This window comes from Oncorhynchus keta, unplaced genomic scaffold (assembly GCF_023373465.1).
Source record: "Oncorhynchus keta strain PuntledgeMale-10-30-2019 unplaced genomic scaffold, Oket_V2 Un_contig_21660_pilon_pilon, whole genome shotgun sequence".
In the NCBI taxonomy this organism is placed as follows: domain Eukaryota; kingdom Metazoa; phylum Chordata; class Actinopteri; order Salmoniformes; family Salmonidae; genus Oncorhynchus; species Oncorhynchus keta.
Window position 1 is genome coordinate 72,642 of NW_026282553.1, and position 19,859 is coordinate 92,500.

The 19,859-nt window shown below is 45.0% G+C and overlaps 1 pseudogene; it reads left to right on the plus strand.

Annotated features, from left to right (window-relative positions):
* LOC118379458 (IQ motif and SEC7 domain-containing protein 3-like) overlaps nucleotides 1-19,859 on the plus strand; it is a 58,552-nt pseudogene that overhangs the window by 4,104 nt on the left and 34,589 nt on the right.

Consider the following 19,859-nt stretch of genomic DNA (forward strand, 5'->3'; position numbering starts at 1 on the left):
GTACTCTGGTCTGATGAAACAAAAATATAGCTGTTTGGCCACAATGAACATCATTATGTTTGGAGGAAAAAGGGCGAGGCTTGCAAGCCCGAAGAACACCATCCCAACCTTGAAGCACGGGGGTGGCAGCATCATGTTGTGGGGGTGCTTTACTGCAGGAGGGACTGGTGCACTTCACAAAAATGGTGTGGATATATCGAAGAAACATCTCAAGACATCAGTCAGGAAGTTAAAGCTTTGTCGCAAATGAGTCTTCCAAATGGACAATGATCCCAAGCATACTTCCAAAGTTGTAGCAATATGGCTTAATTAAGGACAACAAAGTCAAGGTATTGGAGTGGCCATCACAAAGCCCTGACCTCAATCCCATAGAAAATGTGTGGGCAGAACTGAAAAAGCATGTGCGAGCAGGAGGCCACTAAAACCTGAGTCAGTTACACCAGCTCTGTCAGGAGGAATGGGCCAAAATTCTCTCAAGTTATTGTCGGAAGCTTGTTGAAGGCTAACTGAAACGTTTGACCCAAGGTAAACAATTTAAAGGCAATGCTACCAAATACTAATTGAGTGTATGTAAACTTCTGACCCACTGGGAATGTGATGAAAGAAATAAAGCTGAAGTAAATAATTCTCTCTACCATTATTCTGACATTTCACATTCTTAAAATAATGTTGTGATCCTAACTGACCCAAGACATGGAATTCTTACTAGGATTAAATGTCAGGAATTGTGAAAAACTGAGTTTAAATGTACTAAGGTGTATGTAAACTTCCGACTTCAACTGTATGTGCTCATGTAGAGAGTTTTCATAGGATAAATGTCATAGTATATTGCTCACTCTATATTTAACGTAAACGTTTTTCAGAACCAACATTTTGGTATTTGGCAATGTAAGTATTGTATATTAGTACAATTATAGTTAATCATGACCAGAGCAAAGGTAGTGTTCACAAAAGGCTTTTGGTGTATTCTGACATCAATATTCCTGTCATTGGAATCTCCATGCTCAAGGATAAACTGAGCCACAATGTGATTTTATACAGAATACATTTACGCAGCATAGCCTGCTCTGTAGGTAGTATCGGCAGTAAAGAGCTCATTGCAAGTACAAACCGTGGGTCCAGTCAGTCCTGTAAAAGAACCATTGGTCTAATAGCATTAGTTGTACAAGTGTGCCAGTTGATAGGCTGGTTGATGAAGGCTCCCTCCTCTAACGGTCCCATTTGTCGAATACCCTCAATTTTGTCTCTGGGCCCATAATTGCCTTTTTGTTCCGCAGATTCCTTCTTGAGAAAGCATTGGATTCGAGCCTCATTAATCAAACTACATTTATCTCTGTAATGTTTCTCAGTGGCGGGGTGAGGGATGTTATCAGACTGCCTGTGTTCCCTCATAATCACACTCCAAACCCCCACCAGAGAGAGGGGATATTTATGAGCAATACATCTCACAATGCCATTATGGAAATGCGAGCTAAGTAATCCACATCAACCCAACTTTTTAATGCAGATTTTTTTTTGTTGAGGGGTAGAGGCACTCCGTGTCTCAAAGTTCAATATGTTTACCCGAGCGTCTTTAAACGGCTGATGCTTAAAAATGGGTGGATTAGCACATTTTATCACACCGTTGGCTGGGTATGCTGAGAGCAGTGAAAACTGATCGTGTCCCGTCTTCAATACTCTAGAGATGAAATGTTTTGAAAGACGGGTCGATGGAATCCTGTCAAGTTTTTTTTAAATCTTCTGCCAGCTTTTTGCGTCGGTTGAACTGTCACACTTCATGCCTTTTGAGAAGTGAACGTAGAATCTCCAACTGCTTCTCACAACAAAGGTTCATAAACTTGAAAGGGTTGAAGCCGATGCTCAATAAGTCAACTACTTACTCGACCTCAGTGCTCCAGCCATTAACCACGAGCCCGTCCTCCCCAATTAAGATGCCACCAATCTCCTGTGCTTGACCTACTGTAGGTTATCGCCTGACTCTCGTACGTTGTGGGCACCAAATGAATCTCCATTCCTGATAAACAGTAAGAGCTGTTCTGATTGATGCTCTATTCCTCAGAATTAGCACAGTATAACGCCATAATCATGTAAAGTTGACCATTTTCCTGGTGCAAATGAACTGACCTGACATGAATGAGCTTATAATTAGGAGGTAGCATTAGTCGTGCCCTCTCAACTATGTGTTTGCTGCATGCAAATGTAATCATCTGCTATTTAATCTCTGTGCCAGAACTCAATTTGAGGTGACACTCAGAAATATACATGGGTCACTAAGCTAAACGTCAATGAATACGATGAACAAACAAATTCAACTGAGGATGCCTTTTTCTGAACACAAAATTCTTCAAAATCCCTGAAGTGTGTTTGGCTCATAATTGACTTCAGGCTGGGTTTGCATATGTGTTCATTTTGTTGTCCACCTGTATCGTGACATTTGGTGAGATGAAGTGAATGGGTTGCGTGACAGACTGTGAATGCCAGCTCGTCCTTGGAGACTATTCACCCAGATGAATGCAGCCAGGGAGAAGGCCAAGAGATATCATCCATAGCACATTTCTCTGAATAGCCAGATCTGATAAGCCAGAACAAAAAATAGCACTTCAAAAAACCAGATTGTTCCCCATAGAAAGTCTGACCTTTAATATTGGAAACCATTTTCATTCCTGGCATAAACATCCCCCCCGAAAACAAACTCTGAATGCGCTATTTCTGCAAGCCTTGGGGTATTAATATTTCAGTGGCAAAGAGTCCCATCTCTCATACACAGACTGGTCTTGTTTCAATTCATCACCAGCAACTCCATACGCTCATCAGGTCAAAGGCCTGGTTGTGTGTGAATTCTGTCTGTCCTATAAAGTCCACTTGGCTCTCGCCCTTTGACCCCCTAGTGTGTAACGTTTGGTTATCAAACCATATTATAACCCCAAAATACCATTTGCCTCATGTTAGATCGGTGTCACCTCAGCATTTTTAAAATAAATATTTCTGGATTTTTCTTTGAAAAGTTTTCAAAACTGTTCCTGGAGAGCTACCATCCTGTAGGTTTTCACTCCAACTCTGTTCCTGGAGAGCTACCATCCTGTAGGTTTTCACTCCTACCCTGTTCCTGGAGAGCTACCATCCTGTAGGTTTTCACTCCTACCCTGTTCCTGGAGAGCTACCATCCTGTAGGTTTTCACTCCTACCCTGTTCCTGGAGAGCTACCATCCTGTAGGTTTTCACTCCTACCCTGTTCCTGGAAAACCATCCTACAGGTTTTCACTCCTACCCTGTTCCTGGAGAGCTACCAGTAGGTTTTCACTCCAACTCTGAACATCCTGTAGGTTTTCACTCCTACCCTGATCCTGGAGAGCTACCATCCTGTAGGTTTTCACTCCAACTCTGTTCCTGGAGAGCTACCATCCTGTAGGGTTTCACTCCATCCCCAGTTGTAACTAACCTGATTCAGTTCATCAACCAGCTAATTATTAGAATCAAGTGCGCTAGATGAGGGTTGGAGTGAAAACCTACAGGATGGTAGCTCTCCAGGAACAGAGTTGGAGTGAAAACCTACAGGATGGTAGCTCTCCAGGAACAGAGTTGGAGTGAAAACCTACAGGATGGTAGCTCTCCAGGAACAGAGTTGGAGTGAAAACCTACAGGATGGTAGCTCTCAGAGTTGGAGGAACAGTAGCTCTGTGAGAGTTGGAGTGAAAACCTACAGGATGGTAGCTCTCCAGGAACAGAGTTGGAGTGAAAACCTACAGGATGGTAGCTCTCCAGGAACAGAGTTGGAGTGAAAACCTACAGGATGGTAGCTCTCCAGGAACAGAGTTGGAGTGAAAACCTACAGGATGGTAGCTCTCCAGGAACAGAGTTGGAGTGAAAACCTACAGGAGCGTAGCTCTCCAGGAACAGAGTTGGAGTTAAAACCTACAGGATGGTAGCTCTCCAGGAACAGGGTAGGAGTGAAAACCTACAGGATGGTAGCTCTCCAGGAACAGAGTTGGAGTGAAAACCTACAGGAAGGTAGCTCTCCAGGAACAGGGTAGGAGTGAAAACCTACAGGATGGTAGCTCTCCAGGAACAGAGTTGGAGTGAAAACCTACAGGATGGTAGCTCTCCAGGAACAGAGTTGGAGTGAAAACCTACAGGATGGTAGCTCTCCAGGAACAGAGTTGGAGTGAAAACCTACAGGATGGTAGCTCTCCAGGAACAGGGTTGGAGTTAAAACCTACAGGATGGTAGCTCTCCAGGAACAGGGTTGGAGAGCCCTGCTCTACCATATCTCCATTGCCTCTCAGTCTACCTCTTTTAGTTCCACTACCCACCTTCCCCCTCCATCCCATCATCTCTCTCTCCTGCTCACCCAGGCTTTCAGTGTCTAATGGAGATGGCAGAATGTACTAGAGAGATACAGGCTCAGATAAAGCTGTGATGGGACCTAAATTCTTTATGCGCCGTCCCCTGCCAACTCATTCGGAAGGCAAAACAAACAAGCCAAACTGCCGCCTTTAATCAAAGCAGCCCCCTCCCAGCTCCCGGCTCAGATCCAAGGCTATCTCTGCCTCAGACATTATTTCTGTCATTCGTTTTGACGAGTGACAACTTTCTGAGGGATGGGTTGTGGTTATTACCGTAACTCTGTGTTTTTAAGCCTACCCATTTTGTCCAGACGAAGTCAGCAGAGTGACGAAGCTGATTTTGTCATATTGAGTGTGTACTCAAAGTTCCGTCTGTCTGAACATTCCAGATAGATAAAAAGTGATGAATATTCAAGGCAAGGCCCAATACCGGTCTGCGGGAAGAGAAAGGCATGTTCTCATTCTGAGATGCCTCACAGAGACTATAGACTATAGCTTAAAGGGCCAGGCTCATTCAGAACGACTTTAATATTCTCCCAACATCTCTTCCCTTTCTCACAGAGGCCTCGCTGCAGTGCAATGTAAAAGGGATCAGATAAGATGGATTTCTCAGTGTCATTTCGGTTTTCTAAAGAGCCTTTCTAAGGGATGGAGTTCTCCAAATGACAATGGGCTGAGATTGCATCATGCTGCAGCCACCCCACTTATCGCAAATTGCAAAGCCTAGTATGCATTATTGCATGGCTATCTGTTCTTCCCCATAGAAGTCTATAGGATGCAGGTGACTTTGCTTGGGACTGCAGAGTAGTAGTTGAAAGTATCACGTTGATCCCTTGGTGGCCCCGCAATCCCTTCTAAAACCATTCGCCCAATTGCCTTTGAGCCACAGGGGGGATATTTGACGTGAGCGGACTCAGTCCATATATATTTCGGATCCTGCCCTCGGTTCAAGTCCTCAACTGAGCAGACATATGTCGAGAAACCTTGTGACAAGATGGAGAATAGCACCACATTTTCTATGTTCTCAGAGAACATTGGCGAGATCAACCTATAGGGATCGTGTACAGGGTTGACACAGTTTAACTGAACAGGGTATGACTGACACATCCATAGGCCAGAGATTGCCACAGCCATCACATGCAAAGAAACTCTAGAAATATATAGAATGTGATTGTTCTGTGAAGAGAGTTGGTAAAGGTTCCATGCATTTTTATCCCTACCCAAATCAAATCAGAACTGCCTTTTTATCTCACAGTCATTTATTTCCAGGCACAATTAATAGCTTTCAGGTTATTCAGTGTAGAAGAGAGAGGAGAGTGCATCTCAATTGCACCCACAGATAGTGGTTCTGATTTATTGAAGGCAATGAACGTTTTGGCCACACAGATATGAGACAGATAGTAACACATTTTTTCTCCCTCTCTAAATATGCTGTATTTTTTTCTGTCAAGATAATTTACTATCAGCATCTCTTGCTGAAGACCCTGGAAGTGACCCCACTCTACTATACTGTATAATACCATGCTGCTGAAGACCGTATCTGTGACCCCACTCTACTATACTGTATAATACCATGCTGCTGAAGACCGTATCTGTGACCCCACTCTACTATACTGTATAATACCATGCTGCTGAAGACCGTATCTGTGACCCCACTCTACTATACTGTATAATACCATGCTGCTGAAGACCGTATCTGTGACCCCACTCTACTATACTGTATAATACCATGCTGCTGAAGACCGTATCTGTGACCCCACACTACTATACTGTATAATACCATGCTGCTGAAGACCGTATCTGTGACCCCACTCTACTATACTGTATAATACCATGCTGCTGAAGACCGTATCTGTGACCTCCCTCTCCGAGGGTATTTCAGGGGGAGTCGCGACAGCAAAAAACATATTTCCAATTCACATGTGTGTAATACACACTTGTACCTTGACATAGGACAAATACAAGCACCCACTAATATTACAATATTACAGTGCCTTGCAAAAGTATTCACCCTCCTTGGCGTTTTTCCTATTTTGTTGCATTACAACCTGTAATTTAAATGTATTTTTATTTGGATCTCATGTGATGACATACACAAAATAGTCCAAAATGTGAAGTGAAATTAAGAAAATTACTTTTTTCAAAAAATTCAAAAAACGAAAAGTGGTGCATGCATACCCCCTTTGCTATGAAGCCCCTAAATAATATCTGGCGCAATCAATTACCTTCAGAAGTCACATAATTGGTTAAATAAAGTCAACCCGTGTGCAATCTAAGTGTCACATGATCTGTCACATGATCACAGTATATATACACCTGTTCTGAAGGCCCCGGAGTCTGTAACACCACTAAGCAAGGGGCACCACCATGCAAGCGGCACTATGAAGACCAAGGAGCTCTCCAAACAGGTCAGGGACAAAGTTGTGGAGAAGTACAGATCAGGGTTGGGTTATAAAAAAATATCAGAAACTTTGAACATCCCACAGAGCACCATTAAATCCATTGTAAAAAAAATAAGTGGAAAGAATATGGAACCACAACAAACCTGCCAAGAGAGGGCCGCCCACCAAAACTCACGGACCAGGCAAGGAGGGCATTAGTCAGAGAGGCAACAAAGAGACCAAAGATAAACCTGAAGGAGCTGCAAAGCTCGACAGCGGAGATTGGAGTATCTGTCCATAGGACCACTTTAAGCCGTACACTCCACAGAGCTGGGCTTTACGGAAGAGTGTCCAGAAAAAAAATAAGCAAACATGTTTGGTGTTTGCCAAAAGTTATGTGGGAGACTCCACAAACATATGAAAGAAGTTACTCTGGTCAGATGAGACTAAAATTGAAAACGCTATGTCTGGAGCAAACACAACACCATTCATTACCCAGAGAACACCATCCCCACAGTGAAGCATGGTGGTGGCAGCATCATGCTGTGAGGATGTTTTTTATTGGCAGGGACTGGGAAACTCGTCAGAATTGAAGGAATGATAAGGGGCGCTAATTACAGGGAAATTCTTGAGGGAAACCTGTTTCAGTCTTCCAGAGATTTGAGACTGGGACTGAGGTTCACCTTCCAGCAGGACAATGACCCGAATCATAGTGCTAATGCAACACTTGAGTGGTTTAAGGGGAAACATTTAAATGTCTTAGAATGGCCTAGTCAAAACCCAGACCTCAATCCAATTGAGAATCTGTGGTAGGACTTAAAGATTGCTATACACAAGCGGAACCCATCCAACTTGAAGAAGCTGGAACAGTTTTGCCATGAAGAAATGGCAAAAATCCCAGTGGCTGGATGTGCCAAGCTTATAGAGACATATCCCAAGAGACTTGCAGCTGTAATTGCTGCAGAAGGTGGCTCTACAAAGTATTGACTCTGGGGGGGGTGAATAGTTATGCACTTTCAAGTTTTCAGTTTTTGTTGTCTTATTTCTTGTTCGTTTCACAATAAAAACATATTGAATCTTCAAAGTGGTAGGCATGTTGTGGAAATCAAATGATACAACCCCCCCAAAAAATATATTTTAATTCCAGGTTGTAAGGCAACAAAATAGGAAAAATGCCAAGGGGGTGAATACTTTCGCAAGCCACTATATATATATATATATATATATATATATATATATATATATATATATATATATATATATATATATATATATATAGTATATATATATATATATACTTATATATATTAGTACTTTCCCCTTAAACCACTCAAGTGTTGCATTAGCACTATGCTTATATATATAATAGAATGTGCTGCCAACCTAAAACAGATTATTATTATTATTATTATTATTACATTGATAATACCTATCACATAATGCCTCCTTCATACAGGCACCTTTCATTTTGTGATTTCATTTCTCATTCATACCCTCTTACTTTTTTGTCTAACTCATTCCCTCATTCTGTTTCCCTCCCTCTCTCTCTTTACCTCCCTCTCTCTCTTTACCTCCCTCTCTCTCTTTACTTCCCTCTCTCTCTTTACCTCCCTCATTCTGTTTCCCTCTCTCTCTATTTTTACCTCCCTTTCTCTTTACCTCCCTCTCTCTCTACCTCCCTCTCTCTTTACCTCCCTCTCTCTCTTTACTTCCCTCTCTCTCTTTACCTATCTCTCTTTACCTCCCTCTCTCTCTTTACCTCTCTCTCTTTACCTTTCTCTCTGTTTCTTTACCTCCCTTTCTCTTTACCTATCTCTTTACCTCCCCCTCTCTCTCTACCTCTCTCTCTCTTCACCTCTCTATCTTTACTTCCCCCTCTCTCTTTACCTCCCTTTCTCTCTTTACCTCTCTCTCTCTTTACCTCTCTCTCTTTACCTTTCTCTCTGTTTCTTTACATCCCTTTCTCTTTACCTCTCTCTTTACCTCCCTCTCTCTCTTTACCTCCCTCTCTCTCTTTACCTCCTCTCTCTCTTTACCTTTCTCTCTGTTTCTTTACCTCCCTTTCTCTTTACCTCTCTCTTTACCTCCCCTCTATCTTTACCTCCCTCTCTCTCTTTACCTCCCTCTCTCTCTTTACCTCTCTCTCTTTACCTTCCTCTCTCTCTTTACCTCCCTTTCTCTTTACCTCTCTCTTTACCTCCCCCTCTCTCTACCGCTCTCTCTCTCTTTACCTCTCTGTCTTTACCTCCCTCTCTCTCTACCTCCCTATCTCTTGACCTCCCTCTCTCTTTCAGCTCTTATATTGATATAATGTGCACCATGGAGGGTGAATATTGAAAGTGTAAAAACGTTGTTAATTATAAGGCAGCCTCTCTCTCCGTGCTGATTGATCCCGCTGTACACCAAAAGGATTATGGGTCTCGTAGGTGCTACATTTGCGGCGTCTTGTCACCCACCATTACTTTTCTTTGCTCTGAGTAAATGTTCAGGTGTCCAATATTTTTCCACTCTAATGACCATTTTTTTGTGTTGAGGGAGTGTTAAATTGTCCGTCCCATTTTTGTGACCTTAACATTTACATGTTCAGGTTCATGTCCATTTGCATTAGATCCAATCAATGTCATTGTGTTTCAAAGGTCGTCATGGTCACCTCTTGTCATTTGGAGTAACTGCAGCCTTATTTGATTGGAAAGTATCACATTCATTGTATGTTTGGCAATTTAAAGAAGAGGTATTCAGGGCATGTCTTTGTACATGTGGATGCTGGTGTGTAGAGACGGCATCTTGTTCATCTTGAGGGAGAACCAAGTGCTAAGTGGTATTATGTATGTCCTTTGTATTTGTGTTGTCTCCCTGCTTTTATCTCCAACTCCTCTGCCTACAGCCAAATCCCCTCTTCATGTCATAGAATGTTTTGTTACCCAACTGCCTTGTACTGTCAACTGCTGCATGTAGCGTTGAAATATCCAAGCAGCTCAGTTTCACTCATACCTCTCCTGTCTCCCTCTCCTCCGTGTTTTCCAGATCGAAATGTTAGAGCACAAATACGGCGGCCACCTCATCTCCCGCCGCGCTGCCACCAAGATCCAGACCGCCTTCCGCCAGTACCAGCTCAGCAAGAACTTCGAGAAGATCCGCAACTCCCTGCTGGAGAGTCGCCTGCCGCGGCGCATCTCCATGCGCAAGGTGCGCGTGCAGAACGCTGAGGGCTTCTCCGCTGAGCGGGCGCTGGCCGAAGGCTGCAGCCTGGCGGGTATCCCCCTAGTGCGCTCGCCATCACTGCCCGCCACAGTGGGCGGCACCCTGACCGACCTGGAGGACTCATTCACAGAGCAGGTGCAGTCGTTGGCAAAGTCCATCGACGACGCACTCAGCAACTGGAGCCTGAAGACCATGTGCTCCCTCCAGGAAGGAGGGGCCTATCAGTTCAGTGCAGAGTCCTTCAGTGCGGCCGGGGGGAGGAGGAGAAGTGGGAGGAGGAGGGTTGGACCAGGCTTTTCTCCAGAGCATATCAGGTGGGGAGAATACAGGCGACCTGCCCCGCAGCGCCAGCAAGCTGCTGATGGCCTTCCGCGATGTGACCGTTCAGATTGACAATCAGAACTTCCGCATGTCCTCCTCCGTCATGGAGTCATCGGCCTCTGTCTCCATGGGCAACTGCGTCCAGCAGCAGCAGGGGGGTGCAGCCACCACCCCCACCATGCCCACCGCTCCCCCGCCCTCACCCCCTAAAAAACACTCCCCTCCTCCCCCTGAAGAGGTCACCGCCGAACCCACAGACCCTCCTGTCCCACCCCACGAGCCCCCTCCGCCCCCGGAACCAGTGGTAGAAGTAGAGGGGCAGGACGCCGACTTCCCTGCGCCCCCGCCCAGTGAAGAGGAGCTAGAGGAGGAGGAGGGCCAGCAACCCCCCTTGACCCCCCTGGACAAACTAGCCAACCCACAGCCCCCGGAGGTGGTCATCCAGCCCGTCCAGCCACCTCAACCCCAGGATGGTGCACCCTCAGTGGTAACCCCATCCACCGAGGCCCTGGAGGCCAAGCGGAGCGGCTCGGAGACGGCTGAAACCAGTTCCGAGCAGATAAGCTGCAGCAACAGCACTTCCATGGAGGCACGCTCGGCATCGGAGGCCTCATCCAAGGAGGCCCTGCAGGCCATGATCCTCAGTCTGCCGCGCTACCACTGCGAGAACCCGGCCAGCTGCAAGTCGCCCACACTCTCCACCGACGTCATGCGCAAGCGCCTCTACCGCATCGGCCTCAACCTTTTCAATGTGTGAGTACCCAACCATTCCCTCCTTACCCAGGCTGGGTTAGTGAAATAAATATTGTGGACATTAGGTGATGATGTTATTGCTAAAATCTAGCCAGTGATCGGCGAATGGGAGTGAGCTGACAAAAATTAATCCATGGACAAACAATGCTCTTACATGACACACACACACACACACACACGCACACGCACACGCACACTCACACTCACACTCACACTGACACTCACACTCACACTCACACTCAAACACACACACATACGGGTGGGGGTTTACAATCATGGATCTCACCATGAGACAGCACTTTATCTTCTGTAAGTTTCTCTATGATTTTCACTGCTCTCAGCTTGCATCTCTCTCTTTCTCCCTGCCCCTCTCTCATTCTGATGTCGTGGAAATTTCCTCTATTTACCAAATCATGGGAGCAAACCACACACATGTCAGAGTTAGTTATAAAAGTCCATCTTTAATTATATGAGCTCTTATCACAATCCTGTGACTCTCAGATAAATTCAGTGTCTCCCCAGTGAATTCTCCGAGAGTCCCCTTACAATGCAACTGAGTTCCTTTAATAGCAAAGACACACATAGTCAGACAGCATAGACATAATTCATCGTTCAGCTTTGTCTCCTTTCCCAAACCCCAGAACCATAAACCAAATCCTCCATATCAACAGGCATATATCAAATTGTCATTTATATACAACCCACTCTAAACACAAACTCCTGGACAAACTCACGGATAGGAGGTGAGTGACCCTACAGGTCAACAAAGAGGGAGCATAGAATGATTCCACACACTGCAAACCCTCCTTTCCCCACTCGGAAAGGTAGGGAGTAAAAGATATGTTTACACATGATGACACTTTGACCTCTCCCCTCTCATGTGGCCCAGGCAACTTAGTCCTGACATAGAACAGATAACTGCCAATGGCCACCACTGTAGTACAACAAAATACATTCTTATGAGAAGTAACTTACACACATTAGATGAATATTAAACATCTTACAAATGTTACCAACAAATTCTGATAATTCCACGACACTGACGACACATATAATTCTCTATTTACATCTCTCACACTAAACATATCTTTCTCTATTTATACCTGTTCTCTCTTTCTCCCTGCCTCTCTCTCTTTCTGACTACACATATCATTCTCTATTTACATCTCTCACACTAAACATATCTTTCTCTATTTACACCATCTCTCTCTTTCTCCCTGCCTCTCTCTCTTTCTGACTACACATATCATTCTCTATTTACACCTGTTCTCTCTTTCTCCCTGCCTCTCTCTCTTTCTGACTACACATATCATTCTCTATTTATACCTGTTCTCTCTTTCTCCCTGCCTCTCTCTCTTTCTGACTACACATATCATTCTCTATTTACATCTCTCACACTAAACATATCTTTCTCTATTTACACCATCTCTCTCTCTCTCCGCCCTTTTCCTCCCCCTCTCTCTCTCTCCCTCCCTGCAGCTGTGGTTAACCGCCTCTGTTCTGCAGAGCGCCCGTCACCTTCTGTTTGTCTTCGCGCCCAGAAATATCTTCCCTCTTTTATCTGCGGCTGTCTCCTCTCCCCTTATATGGTCCATATCCACATAAGCCGAGATCAGCCTGGAGAGGGAGAAACTGTATGCCATGATCCTCAGATTAGAATGCCACAGATGTCGTCATTAAGGGACGTCTCTATATTGTCCTCTAATAGTTGTTTTAAGCATGGAGCGTCTGTGAACCTCCCGAACGAGAGGGCGAGAGAGTGTGAGGGAGAAGGTGGTGGGGAGAGGGGGATAAGGAGATTGGGAGAGAGCTGCAGAAACGGCCTCCATGTAAAAGCTCACATGCTGCAGCATCATCACAGCAGACACACACACACACACACAAATATAAACACACAAAAATATAAACACACACACACTTACTCAATTATATACACACACACACACACACACACACACACACACACACACACACACACACACACACACACACACACACACACACACACACACACACACACACACACACACACACACACACACACACACACACACACACACACACACACACACACACACACACACACACACACACACACACACATACATTCGGAAAGTATTCAGACCCATTTTTCCCCCCACATTTTGTTATGTTACAACCTTATTCAAAAATGGATTTAATTCATTTTTGTTCCTCATCAATCTACACACAATACTCCATAATGACAAAGCAAAAATAGTTTTTTTGACATTCAGACCCTTTGCTATGAGACTCGAAATTGAGCTCAGTTTCCATAGATCATCCTTGAGATGTTTCTACAACTTGATTGGAGTCTGTGGTAAATTCTATTTATTGGACATGATTTGGAAAAGCACACACATGTCTATATAAGGTCCCACAGTTGACAGTGCATGTCAAAGCAAAAACCAAGCTATGTCGAAGGAATTGTTCGTAGAAGGGTACCAAAACATTTCCGCAGCCTTGAAGGTCCCCAAGAACCTTTAAGATTAATTTAAGAATCATTCTTAAATGGAAGAAGTGTGGAACCACCTGACTGTCCAAACTGAGAAATTGGGAGAGAAGGGCCTTGGTCAGGGAGGTGGCCAAGAACCCGGTGGTCACTAACACAGAGCTCTAGAGATCCTCTGCGGAGATGGGAGAACCTTCCAAAAGAACAACCATCTTTGCAGCACTCTACCAATCAGGCCTTCCTGGCTAAATTCCCAATCTGGCCCTCAAACCATCATGGTCACCTAATAATCCCCAGTTTACAATTGGCTCATTCATCCCCCTCCCCCCTGTAACTATTCCCCAGGTCGTTGCTGCAAATGAGAACGTGTTCAGGTAAAGTCAGGTAAAATAACGGATAAATAAATAAAATAAATGGTAGAGTGGCCAGACAGAAACCACTCCTGAGTAAAAGGCACATGACAGCCCACTTGGAGTTTGCCAAAAGGCACCTAAAGGACTCTCAGACCATGACAAACAAGATTCTCTGGTCTGATGAAACCAATGTCTGACGTGGCATTTGGCCTGAATGCCAAGCGCCACGTCTGGAGGAAACCTGGCACGGAGGAAACCTGGCACCATCCCTACGGTGAAGCATAGTGGTGGCAGCATCATGCTGTGGGGATGTTTTTCAGCGGCAGGGACTGGGAGACTATTCAGGATTGAAGCAAAGATGAAAGGAGCAAAGTACAGAGAGATCCTTGATGAAAACCTGCTCCTGACTGCTCAGGACCTCAGACTGGGGTGAAGGTTCAACTTTCAACAGGACAACAACCCTAAGCACACAGTCAAGACAATGCAGGAGTGGCTTTGGGACAAGTCTCTGAATGTCCTTGAATGGCCCAGCCAGATCCTTGACTTGAACCTAATCGAACATCTCTGGAGAGACCTGAAAATAGCTCTGCAGCGACGCTCCCCATCCAACCTGACAGAGCTTGAGAAGATCTGCAGAGAGGAATGGGGAGAAACTCCCCAAATACAGGTGTCAAATCAAATCAAATGTTATTAGTCACATGCGCCGAATAGAACCGGTGTAGACCTTTCAGTGAAATGCTTCCTTACGAGCCCTAACCAACAATGCAGTTTAAAAACGTATGGATAACAATAAGAAATACAAGTAACAAGTCATTAAAGAGCAGCAGTAAAATAATAATAGTGAGACTATCTACAGGAGGGTACCGGTACAGAGTCAATGTGTGGGGGCACCGGTTAGATGAGGTAATATGTACATGTAGGTAGAGTTATTAAGTGACTATGCATAGGTGATAACAACAGAGAGTAGCAGCGGTGTAAAGAGGGGGAGGGGCAGTGAACATAGTCTGGGTAGCCATTTGATTAGATGTTCAGGAGTCTTATGGCTTGGGGGTAGAAGCTGTTTGGAAGCATGCCAAGCTTGTAGCGTCATAACCAAGAAGACGCGAGGCTGTAATCGCTGCCAAAGGTGCTTCAACAAAGTACTCAGTAAAGGGTCTGAATACTTATGTAAATGTCATATTTATAAATATATATATCTTAGCAAAATTACTAAAAAGACTGTTTTCGCTTTGTCATTATGTTGTATTGTGTGTAGATTGATGAGGGAAAAAAACTATTGAATACATTTTAGAATAAGGTAACGTAACAAAATGTGGAGTAAGTCAAGGGGTCTGAATACTTCCCAAATGCACTGTACCCACACACACACACATCCACACACCACACAAATACATCACATCCACACACACACACAATTACACACACAAATACACACGCGTGCAAATATACATACACACACACTAAATACTGGTGTCTTTGTAAAAAACCCATGTGAGATCAGAAGGCTTTAATGGGGCTCTCCAGACAGACTAAAAGAGCTGGACCAGCACTTTCTCTGCTGTTTGAGGAGGAGGGAACAGGATGAAGAGGTGTCTAGAGGGCTCCTCTCATATACACTGTATCTCCCAGAGAGAGGGACAAAGAACGAGAGAGAGAATGAGAGAGGGAGAAAGAACGAGAGAGAGAATGAGAGGGGGAGAAAGAACGAGAGAGAATGAGAGGGAGAGAAAGAACGAGACAGAGAATGAGAGGGGGAGAAAGAACGAGAGAGAGAATGAGAGGGGAGAAAGAACGAGATAGAGAATGAGAGGGGGAGAAAGAACGAGAGAGAGAATGAGAGGGGGAGAAAGAAGAGAGAGGGGGAGAAAGAACGAGAGAGAGAATGAGAGAGGGAGAAAGAACGAGAGAGAGAATGAGAGGGAGAAAGAACGAGAGAGAGAATGAGAGGGGAGAAAGAACGAGAGAGAGAATGAGAGAGGGAGAAAGAACGAGAGAGAGAATGAGAGGAGAAAGAACAAGAGAGAATGAGAATGAGAGGGGAGAAGAAAGAACGAGAGAGAATGAGAGGGGGAGAAAGAACGAGAGAGAGAATGAGAGATGGGAAAGAACGAGAGAGAGAATGAGAGAACGAGAGAGAGAGAGAAGAGAATGAGAGACGGAGAACGAACGAGAGAGAGAATGAGAGACTACAGAATGTGGGATACAGTGAAAAGAGTGAAATTAACATGTGAACAAATGATAGAATGAGAATGACAGAGAGAAAGAATGAAACAACTTGCATGGAAGGAGTGGGATAAAAAGAGAGGGGGAGAGAAAGAGGCACATTTTCAAATCATCTTTCGTAGATTCACATCCTCTCGCCTCTCCTCCTCCTCAAAATGCATAGGAAAGACTAAAGGAGATAAATCCAGAGAGAGAGAGAGAGAGAGAGATAGAGAGATAGAGAACAGTATTTGCAAGGTTGTTCTGAGTTTACTCATCTGAAACTATTCCCAGCACCTTGTTAATTATTCATGTTATTTATATGAAAGTTCTGATGGATGTTTAAAGCGATTTCAGTTCCATAGATGGTATGAAAATCCTATATTCCCCCAACTGATGTCTTTTGAAAGTATACAGATAACACAAAGATTATCCTAGGCATCCCTTTAAAGCACATTAATTCATGAAATACATGCACGCACTCAATTATGCTAATCTGACATCCATTTTGTGATTACTCATAAAATAGCCTGTTCTGTGTTTTGCAACTCCTAGCGTTATTATGTCATACTGAATACACATAGAGTACAGAAGATAAGGATGCTTGGCAACGGTGACCAAACATCTCCCTTTTCAATCAGTGTTCAAATCCTCCTTCAAGAATAGTTCAGTCATATGCTGACGAGATCTCCGGTATCAAAGCTGTCTCAACACAAATCGAGTGTGAATGATCATGCATTTAATATATGATAATATTGAAGTTCTTGCAGGATATTTCCATATAACACCATCTCTGCGTTGCCCATCTACATGAGACTCAAGTCATTAGCAAGTTTGAGATTCCCAGTTACTCCTGGTGTTATAGGGTAGTGTGCAGAAGAATTCAGGATCTGTGGCAGAGTAAAAGGAGCCTCCTGTTATATGCTTTTAATTCAATAGCACTGAACACTTCCCTCTGCATTCAACTCAGCCACCATGCCCACTCCTCAGCTCAGCCACCATGCCCACTCCTCAGCTCAGCCACCATGCCCACTCCTCAGTTCAGCTCAGCCACCATGCCCACTCCTCAGCTCAGCCACCATGCCCACTCCTCAGCTCAGCCACCAGCCACCATGCCCACTCCTCAGCTCAGCCACCATGCCCATGCCCTCCTCAGCTCAGCCACCATGCCCACTCCTCAGCTCAGCCACCATGCCCACTCCTCAGCTCAGCCACCATGCCCACTGCTCAGCTCAGCCACCATGCCCACTCCTCAGCTCCCATGCCCAGCTGCTCAGCTCAGCCACCATGCCCACCTCCTCAGCTCAGCCACCAGCCACCATCAGCTCAGCCACCATGCCCACTGCTCAGCTCAGCCACCATGCCCACTCCTCAGCTCAGCCACCATGCCCACTCCTCAGCTCAGCCACCATGCCTCCTCAGCTCAGCCACCATGCCCACTCCTCAGCTCAGCCACCATGCCCATTCCTCCTCAGCTCAGCCACCATGCCCACTCCTCAGCTCAGCCACCATGCCCCACCATGCCCACCATGCCCACTCCTCAGTTCAGCCACCATGCCCTCAGCTCAGCCACCATGCCCACTGCTCAGCTCAGCCACCATGCCCACTCTCAGCTCAGCCACCATGCCCAGCTCAGCCACCATGCCCACTCCTCAGCTCAGCCACCATGCCCACTCAGCTCAGCCACCATGCCACTCATGCCACCCTCCTCAGCTCAGCCACCACTCAGCTCAGCCCACTCTCCTCAGCTCAGCCACCATCCTCAGCTCAGCCACCATGCCCACTGCTCAGCTCAGCCACCATGCCCCTCCTCAGCTCAGCCACCATGCCCACTCCTCAGCTCAGCCACATGCCACCATGCCACCATGCCCACTCCTCAGCTCAGCCACCATGCCCACTCCTCAGCTCAGCCACCATGCCCCTCCCATGCAGCATAAGAGACATTTTCCATTTCAATTCTGCTGCTTTTTCCTTTGACTGCTCAGTCCGTTTTAGAATTCAATTGCCGTTCTGCCATTCACTCTGCCTAGTGAAAAGTGACTAAGTCAAGCCCAGATAAGGACTCCCAAGACAAGTGTCAGACAGATGCATGATGGGTACACGGCACTCTGCCTAGGGGCGGCTGTCAGACAGATGCATGGGGAGCAGTGCAGTGAGGGGAGCAAACAGCACACCTGGAAATATCTCTGAAAGGAGAAGACTTGACACGAAATTAACCTCCTACCATGGGAGTATCCTCAAGGGCCCGGGCTACCCCTCTTTGAAGATAATGGTTCGGGCTATTCTCCATCTGTAGATATTAAGAGTGAAAAAGGCCATTGACTGCCTAGATGGAACCAATCAGTCAGAGTACAAAAGGGGTGGATCCTAAGAATAATGGCAACCGTCCAAGGCCCGAATTCTTCATTAGCAATTCCGTTGCAAGTGGAGGATGTAATTAAAAGTTCCAGGCCACTGAGGGAATTCGGGCCATGGGAAATGTCCTGAAAAGTTTTGAGAACATTGGGTTGAAGCAGCATATTTTCCCCCTCCCTCCCTCGCTAGTGCGATTCTTTCCCACATCCAAAATATCAGAAGTATCCAACATACTGGATGTTCCTAACTCCTAACTCGTAATGAATGTTTGTTGAGATGGAAGTAATGGTGCAGTGTGGTGGAATGAGTGGCAGATGAGGGGTCCTCGGAGCTGAGTGCTGAGTCACCGGAGACTCCAGGTGCATATGCCTGCTCAAAAATGCCCTATCATCACAGTGTCTGACAGGGCTCAGCTAACACTCATTCTCAAAAAAGTATTTCTCAAAATTCCAGGAACTTTCAATAGACTCCCTAGTTTTTCTGAAATCCTGGTTAGAGGATCCCGGAATCAGGAAGGAATAAGCAGGAAATTCGGAATCCTCCAACCAGGATTTCTGGAAAACCAGGGAATTTAACCTTAGTTATCAAAACAAGTGAAATCTAATTGTATTAGTCACATGCGCCGAATACAACTTACTTACAGTGAAATACTTACTTACAAGCCCCTAACCAACAGTGCAGTTTCTAAAAAATACAGATAAGTTATGTCATTGACAGAAGGCACATCCATTTTTATTTTGTCCTTATCTCACTCTCCCCTCAAATGCAGAGGTATGGTTTGTTGAGCTTATTCAGCTAACCTGGCTAGTAGTATCTCGTGTATTATGCTAAGGAAAGCTAATTTGGCTAACCTGGCTAATATCCTGTCTGTATAGACTATGGTAGGAAGAGCTAATATGCTTAATATCCTGTTTATGTATACCCGATGGTAGGAAGAGCTAATATGTTATAATATCCTGTTTATGTATACCCTATGGTAGGAAGAGCTAACCTGGCTAATATCCTTGTCACGCCCTGACCATAGAGAGCTTTTATTCTCTATGTTGGTTAGGTCGGTGTGTGATTTAAGGGTGGGTTATCTAGGTGAATTATATTTCTATGTTGGCCTAGTATGGTTCCCAATCAGAGGCAGCTGTTTATCGTTGTCTCTGATTGGGGATCATATATAGGTAGCCATTTCCCAATTGTGCTTTGTGGGATCTTGTCTATGTATAGTTGCCTGTGAGCATTATATTAGCGTCACATTTCATTTGTTCTTTAAAGTTTTATATTCCAAAATAAAGGATGGAAACATACCACTGCATCTTGCATCTTGGTCCACTATGGAAGGAAGAGCTTAATAACAATATACACTATGGTGACAATCCTGCTCTGTTTATATATACACTATGGAAGGAAGAGCTAATATGCTTAATATCCTGCTCTGACCATATGCTAAACACAAAACACAGAAAATACACTATGGTAGGAATAGCTAATG